The sequence below is a fragment of the Gorilla gorilla genome, chromosome 9 (genome assembly GCF_029281585.2).
Source record: "Gorilla gorilla gorilla isolate KB3781 chromosome 9, NHGRI_mGorGor1-v2.1_pri, whole genome shotgun sequence".
NCBI lineage: Eukaryota > Metazoa > Chordata > Mammalia > Primates > Hominidae > Gorilla > Gorilla gorilla.
Window position 1 is genome coordinate 40174702 of NC_073233.2, and position 8527 is coordinate 40183228.

At 47.8% G+C, this 8527-nt stretch overlaps 1 long non-coding RNA gene across 1 annotated transcript; it reads right to left on the bottom strand.

Annotated features, from left to right (window-relative positions):
* Positions 1-8223, bottom strand: LOC109028779 (uncharacterized). The gene is made up of 3 exons (XR_002007757.4): positions 7841-8223; positions 5633-5747; positions 1-826 (listed from the first exon to the last, which is right to left on the bottom strand). It is a non-coding gene; the product is annotated as an uncharacterized lncRNA (long non-coding RNA).
* Positions 8224-8527: the final 304 nt, after the last annotated feature.

Consider the following 8527-nt stretch of genomic DNA (forward strand, 5'->3'; position numbering starts at 1 on the left):
TGAAGGATATAATTTATTTAAAGGCTTAATATAAACATGGAGCAATCACATAATTATTGTAGATATAAGTAGAGAAATACAAACTAATACAACAATAAAGCATCTAGAATTAGACCCATTTATGTATGGTCAATTTATTTTTTTCAGTTAAGGTGCCAACAGGGGAAATGGTGTTTTCAACTGATAGTGTGGTAAAAATGGGATATCAATTTGGGGGAAAAATTGAATCTCAACTCTTATCTCATGTCATACAGAAAAGTTGACTTAAAATGGGTCATAGAACTAAATATAAGGCTAAGGTTATCAAACTTCTAGAAGAAAATATAGGAGAAAATATTGTAGCCTTTGGATAGGCAAATGTTTCTTGTGTAGGAATAAGAAGCATGAACCATACAAAAAAAAGTTGAGAAGTTAGACTTCATTTAAATCAAACATTTCTCTTCTCCCGACACTCCATTAAGAAAATGAAATGGCAAGTTATGGCCTGGGAGAAAATATTTGCAACATGTACATCTGCATAGGGCTTGTACCTAGAATTTATAAAGTACTCATCCAACTCAGTAAGAAGACAAACCACCTGATACAAAAATGGGCATGGTAAGAAGAATTTTAAGCTCTTGAAGCAGAAGAGAAGCTCTCCTGTTGGCCTGGAAACAAGCCACCATGAGTTCTATAGCAGCAGAGAAATGAATTCTGCAGACAACCACCTGTGCTTGGAAGAAGACCTGAGTCTCAGATCACACTGTAGCCCAGGCTGACACCTTGATTGCGGCCTTGTGAGACTTGGAGCAGAAGAGCCAGCTGAGCCACGGCTTGCCTATGGAAACTGAGAGACAATAAGTGGACTTTAGTTTTTGGTTTAGGCTGACAAATGTGTGGTGATATGTAGAAAACTATAACAATACAATAAGCAAAAGATATGCATATACTTCATAAAACAAGACATATGGATAGCCAATAAACACAAGAGGTTCAACATCAGTCACCAGAGAAATGCAAATTAAAACCAAAATGAACATACCTCCACACACAAATACAAAATAGAATGGCTAACGTTAGGGGGAAAAACCTGACAATACCAAGTGTGGTGGTATCTGGAATTCTCATAGACTGCCATTGAAATGTAAAGTGGTACCACCACTTTGAAGAAGTTTGGAAGTTTCTCATAAAATTATACATATCCCATAGCTCAGTTATTCCACTTGTATTTACTCGAGAGAAATGGTAACATATGTCCACACAAAGACTCATCGATGAATGTTCACTGCACTTTTTATTCATAATAGCCAAAAAGTAGAAACCACACAATTGTACACCAGTAGGCAAATGAATAAACAAACTGTGCTGTATCCATACAAGGGAATACTACTCAGCCATGGGAAACCTTTGGAGGGTGATGGGAATTTATATAATGTGATGGCTATGGTGGTGACTCCATAGGTGTATACATTTGTCAAACTCATCTAACTTCACATCTTAAATGGGTGCATTTTATACACAAATTATAGCTCTGTCGAGTTGACTTTTAAAAGTTCACCATCCCAGGATGATTTGCTCAGAAATGATCCCACAGAGAGGGAAAAACTAATGATGCAGGTGGATAGAGGTCAATTGCAGGAGGGATGTCCTTGAATAGGAAGTAGGGTGGGGTCCAGTGCTTAAGAGGAAGAATGGCTACTAATAAAATCTGGGGTAGTTTACATGTTTTCTCAGCTAAACAGGAAGCAATGTAGTGGCTGAGAGTAAGGAGAGTCAGGGCTGTTGGAGGTATGAGAAGAGATAAAAAGGTGTGAAAGTCATTTTAGAGAGTGGAGAGGAAAAATGGTCCCTAGGTCTGCCACCCACTCCTTCCCACTCTCTGACACACCCCATTCACCTTGGAACTCTTGATCTCACATTCCTTTTCCCCATCACTGTTTTATTTGAGCAGCATGAAGAGGCAGCAGTGTCTGCTTAGAACCTTAGACTTGGTACCTTAGATTGTTACAACCTTAGATTGTTGCAGAAACTCCAGGCCACACGACCTGAGACTTTGCAGGGCCGGGCCAAGCAAGAAGCCCGCAGGGTGGGGCTCCAGTCTCTGTCCCTGCACAGTGCTCATGGTACCCTGAGAAGCTTCTGCTTCACTTCCCAGGTCTGCAACTCTCAGAGGTGTGGGGCTTTGAGAAAGCAATGGGCTCCCAGAAAGCAGCCTGATATTGAGGGGTCTAGCAAGCAGGTGGGGGCATGGGAAGCTCATGAGAGAGATTTCCATGAGTGGAATGATGAGGGTGATGGGGGGCCTGGAAGTGCAAGGGCCCCTCATGACCAGAACTAAGAGGAGGGAATTGGCCTGGCAGGCATGGGGACGGGACAGAAGGCCACGCTGCCTGGGGCCTGAGACCAGAGAGAAGTCTTGGTGCTCAGATGCGGTTCTTGCTCTGCTCCTCTGGGTCTTCAACAGTGGCTCTGCAGAGAAGTCAGCTTTGATGCGAGCACTGCTTCCTAGCTCTTAAAAGCACTCAGGACGTAGTTCTCCTATGCCCTGAATCTCTGCTTCTACCTGCCCCTGTCCCCCACCCCAGTCCAGCAGTTCCTGGACTAGAATCTTCCTGTGGCTCAGCCTGTGGACTTGGGTTTCCCCAGAGCTATCAAGTTTATGTGTAGCCAGGGCATCCAACAGGCTGACTTGAGCAGAATACCCAGCCTGGTCTCCCTGTCAGAAGGATGCCAGCTCCAGCCTCATCCATTGGGACCAGCTCTTCCACCAAGGGGACTTTATAGACATCTGTCACTTCTTCAACTTTGATTCCTGTTGTGTCTCACCCTTAAGGGACTCTTACTTGGGTCTTACCTGGACTCAGATATGTACCATCTGCATTCCCTGGTGTCTGCATGGACACTCAACCTGCCAGAGTCAACTCTGAGATTTGTGGTTTTAACAAACAGTATTCACCACTAAGGAAGGTCACCTCAACTTAGAGCCTAAGAAAGAAATGTCTGCTTGTTTCTAGGAGCCATTTAGATAGTTATGGAGCTAGAATGTTACAAAAATCTAATGCTTTTACATAAAAATTTTCTAATATTTTTAAGCTCCCTAAAGAATTACTGGTTCACAAAGAAGCCTGCAAACCACAGGACCACGGTCATGAGGTTGGGAGAGACTGGGGCCCCGTTGACCTCTCTGCTCTGTGGCCCTCGACAGGATGGAAGGAGCAGTGAAGTTTAAAGGAGTTACCGTTTGTCAACTGACATCACTTTCACTCAAATGACATCTCTGCTTGGTGCTCATTGTGTAGAGGTGGTGCATGGAACCAGAGTAAAACAGATGGCAGCTCTGCTGGCCTGGTGCATCCCAGGAGAAGTGGGAGCTGCAGTGAATCTCCCCAAGTTTCACCCAAAGTCCCCTCACCCCTCCCAGGTGAGAAGCAGCCAGGTGACACATTCCTAGCCTTATGTTAGTTGTGTATCTTCTTTCTGATGCAGACAGAGACAGGACAGGGAAGAGCAGCATAGAGCACAGTCATTGTGGGTCCCCTAACACTGCCCACTCAGAATAACAAGGCGCTAATGAACCCTTCTTCAAAATGCCATCACTCCCAAAGAGCATGTTAAATATGTGAATTAGTATCAGGGGAGTCATTCATTGTCAAACCCTAGGGAATTTGCATATTTAGCTGATCCCTGGGAACTGGGCAGAGGTGGTTGGTACCGATATCCAGACCTCAGGCACCTTCTCTGATGATCAGAGATGGAGCTTTCCTACCATAACTTTGCTGCATGCTGGGGTCCTGGATCCCTCCAGGAATGTGAAGCAGAGGAGAAGGTATGAAATAGTTATCCTCAGTAGTGGGAGAGTGAATGGGCCAGACAGCACCAGAGCCTCACTGGACTGACTTGAGGTTAAAGGCCGTGAATTTGGCCATCAAAGTGGAGGGTTTTTTTGTTTTTTTTGTTTTTTTTTCCAGCCATGGTCAGCCATGCTTCTGAAGGTGGGAGTAGTAGGCAAAGAGTTGATCTTGGCTGGGCTTGCCATTTACTGAGTAAGCCCAAAGAAGGGAGCTGTGAGTGTATGGCAAATATTGATTATAACAAAGGGCCATGGAACTTAAACAGCATGCAATATGAAAAGATGTGAGGATAAATTCAGGTTGGATTCCCGACCTGTGAGTTGTGTGATGTTAGAAAAATTCCCTAAGTTCTCCAACTCTCTTTCCTCATCTGTGAGGCATCAAAGCACCCGCTTCCCTGGGATCGTTATGAGCATAAAGGATGAAGTCTGGGGGCAAGTGCTTCCAGTCTGTAAGGTGCCCTGGAAACGGTGGGTATGGCTTGGGGGTGTGAGTGTGGCATTACAGGCGGTTCGTGTGCACGAATGTTGACCGGAGCATCCCCAGGCAGCACTGAGCTGGGGTCTGAGCTCCTGTGGTCACTCCACTTTCCCTGGCTCCTCTCCTCCTGCAAAGCCACCTGGAGCTACCCCCTCCCTGGGAGGCCCTCATGGGCATCTCAGATGTTCTTACAAACACATCTGCTCTTGCTCAGCTTGGCTGCTGCTGCAATGGACCCCCCAGGTACTTCTCTACTCTTCTAGTCAAAAGGCCAGCGATCAGAGCCTGGCCTTATGGCCCCTCAGGATGAAGTGGGGATGGAGTTCCTCCCAGGCACCTCCTCAGGCTTCCATCAACAGGTTCAGAAAGGTCTGCCCAAACCCCTCAGGCTCTGTGCAGAGACACCTGCAGGGCTGCCCCACCATCCTCCAGGCCTACTTCTCTGTCTGTATGTGCCTTTGAATTGCAGGGCAGGAGTCATGCCTTTGCATGTGGCCAGCCAAGCCTCAGCTTCCTGTCACCTCCTCTCCTGCACCTAAGGTGCAGAGTCCTATGGACAAAAACCATCAAAAATGACCCTCTTCTGCCCCTGTGGAGTGACAGGCTCCAAGCCCACCCCCTGCACCTCCTGGTGCTCTCTCCAAGGTCCCCCCGGCTCTTCTCACCTGTACAGCAGCTATTTATTACCTCAGACCTCCACCCCAGCCCCTTTCCCCCTTCCTCTGCCCAAGGTGGATCACTGCACATGAATCCGGACTTCTCAGAGATGTGTGGCCACTAACTATCCCCTCCCTCTTTCAGGGTTGCACCCCTCTCTGTGGGTGCCTTCCCACATTGTGTCAATAAGCTCCAGACAATTCCATCAGTGTCTCAAGCTCAAGTAATAAGCTCAAGTCTTGTCCACCTTAAAAATCAAAACCAAACCTTGACCTTTTCATTTCACCCAGCAGAGCAGTCTTCCTGTTCCTGGGGCGATGAGACAGACTCACCCACGCAGCACCCGGAGTTGGGACTTCAATTTATGCTGACACCTCCCAAGTCATTGACTCCTTCCCACATCTCTTCCAAACCACCATCCTACAGGCTGGTTGCCTGCTGGATGTGACTGCACAGACATCTTGCACGCACATCAAAACCTGGTTTCAAAACCAGGTTTCTCCCCTTTCCTCACATAAAAGCACCCCATCATACTTTCCCCAGCATGACCCTCTCGCTGGTGTACACCATCGTCCTCACCATTGCCAAGACCCCCAAGCCCTTCTCTGGATTATTTCGTGAGCCTGCCATCCCACTCTGTGATTGCTGCCGAGGTCCCCTCTCACCTGGCCTGTCGGCCGCAGTGTCCTTGTGCCCTCCTTCCTCAGCCAGGGGCACGCTCAATCCCATCCTGCAGCGCAGAGGAAACAGGTAGCTCTCCAAATCCCATCAGGCCTCTCCCTGCTCAAAAGATATCGATGGCCCTTCTGCCACATAAGGATAAAGTGCAAGCTGCCACCTCTCCACACCCGCAGTCTGTGCTCCAGGGGCTGAGAACACCATTCAGCTCCTGGAAGGTATTGTGCCCTGCTCCTCCAGTTGCTTGCAGAAGCCGCTTGCCCTGCCTAACACTCTCACCTCCGCTCCTCCCTCTGCCCCTTCCTGCAGCCCTGAACTTAGATCTCACTTTTGCACTGGGACTCCTCCTCAGGACTTCCACGGCCTCATTCACATCACCAGTTACAGCATCATTCCTGCCTTGACTGCCAGTTCACCTGCCAGTCTCTCCCACAGCCTGTGAGCCACATCGGCGAAGACAGCATCTCTTGTTTTGTGTAATTTTGACTCTCTGGTTAGTCCCAACAATTTGTGGAGTGCCTGGGTAGGTGTGTGGATGGCTGGAGCTCAGGCTGGTCTGATCCCCAGCAGGGACCCAACTTGCTTTCTCTAAGACACCCCCAGCCCTTGCACAAATGTTCTGGTTTCCAGTCGAGTGTGCCCTCCCAGCTCACCAGACACCTGTGCCAAGGTGGGGTTCAGCTTTTCTTCCTACAGAGTGAGCAGGGGCATGTGGCCACCCTTTAATTACTTTGATACAGTAATGAACTCCCTCCCATTGTAGCCATTCTCTTCCTTTTGTCCAAAACAAATTTCCTTCTGATGTGGCCCAATTTCAGCACTTCTCACTCCCCTAAGGCCCTTTTTCCATCAGTTATACCCCCAGCCTCTTCTCCTTCTCCATTTCCACCCTGCTTGAAAACATGTCCTGCATGCCCCTCTGAAAAAACTCCTAGGTGACCCTTTCATGCCCCCAAGTTGTTGCCTTATTCCTTACTTTTTTTTTTTTTTTTTTTTTTTGAGACGGAGTCTGGCTCTTGTTGCCCAGGCTGGAGTGCAATGGCGTGATCTCGGCTCACGGCAACCTCCGCCTCTCAGGTTCAAGTGATTCTCCTGCCTCAGCCTCCCCAGTAGCTGGGATTACAGGCATGCACCACCACGCCTGGCTAATTTTGTATTTTTAGTAGAGATGGGTTTTTCTCCATGTTGGTCAGGCTGGTCTCGAACTCCCGACCTCAGGTAATCCACCCATCTCAGCTTCCCAAAGTGCTGGGATTACAGGCTTGAGCCACCATGCCCGGCCCCTCATTCTTGACCAGAGGTCTCAAGATGAGTGACCTACATCTGCCACATCATTTCTTCTTTGCCCACTTGATCTGCACAGCTGGCTGCAGACTCACACTGCCAGGGCCAGCCTGTTCCTTCCCCTCATGCTGCTGGGTGGCTCCTAAAGGGCAGTGTGGGTGCATGGGTTGTAGGACTGTACAGTTGTAGATTCAAATTCCAGCTGTGCATGTGTCTGGCTAAGCCACCTGGTGCTGGTCACTTTCTGTTTATGAGCCTCGGTTTCCTCATCCATAAACTTGGGCAGATAGTAGTTCCTTGCACAGAGTTGCATAGAATTAATGAAATAATGCATTCATGTGCACACTATGTGTTCCCCATGGTCATCCTGACCCCGTTCTACTTCTTAAAGCCCTCTCCCTACTAGAACTTCAGTGACGCTGCACTAGCTCAGTGTGGCTTACAGCCTCTCTTTTGTCCCTCTTAACGCACTGAGGCCGGCTAACATTGGTGGAACCCTTCCTATGAACCAAGCAACATCCCGCCATTTTACTTTATCAATTTATGTAGCTTTTGCTATAGATACTATAATAGTACCCACTTAACAGATGGAGGTATTAAGGCACAGGGAAGGTGATAATGACCCAGGAACACACAAGCAACAAGGGACAGAACAAATCCTGGCAGTTTGGCTCAAGCCCCCATGCTGTCTCCAGTTCTCTGAGTGATCCAGGGTCTTTGGCTTCTCTTTCCTCCTCAAGCAACTCTCTCTTTCCCTGATCATTTATTCACACAACTTGGTGTGTTTATTTCATAAATCTCAGTGCCCGACTCACTTCGCCCTTCTCAGTTTGCCCTAAACCCCCCAGACTGGCTGGCCACCTCCTCCTGACGCCCTGCCTTCATCTCAGGTCCAGAGAACCCAAACTTACGTTAAGCTCCTTCCTCTGTCTTTGAGGAATGTGATTCTGCAGCTCTATCAGCGAATTTCACTCAGCCCTACGAGGCAGTTTCTTGTGAGCTTGCCTGTGTCCTGTATTAGACAAGCTACCAGAAGACAAGACCCTGTCCTTGTGTGCCAATCTCTGCCTCGGGCATTGTAAAGGCAGATGAAACTCTCTCTCAGATCATATTCCCTTCCCATTTCTGTTTCTGCTCAGGGAGCTATTATGTGTACTTTCTTCCTGCCTCTGAAATTCTTCCCTTGCCTCATGCCACCTGACATCCGTCTCTCACATCCCATCCCCTCTGGTCAGGGCTGACTTCCAACCTTCTCAGATTCCTCATAGTTCCCTCATTCCAACTGCCAACTGTCACCCTGGCCCCAGCCTGTCACTGCTTGACCATCATGATGGCCACCCTACCTTCCCCTTATTTTTATTTTTTAATTTTTGTGGGTACATTATAGGTGTCACCCCATATATGTATTTACAAGGTCAGGAGATGTTTTGATACAGGCATGCAGTGAGTTACGATCACGTCATGGAGAATGGGGTATCCATCCCCACAAGCACTTATCCTTTGTGTTCCAAACAGTCCATTTATGCTCTTTCAGTTATTTTTAAATGTACAATTAAATTATTATTGACTCTAGTCACCCAGTTGTGCTATCAAATACT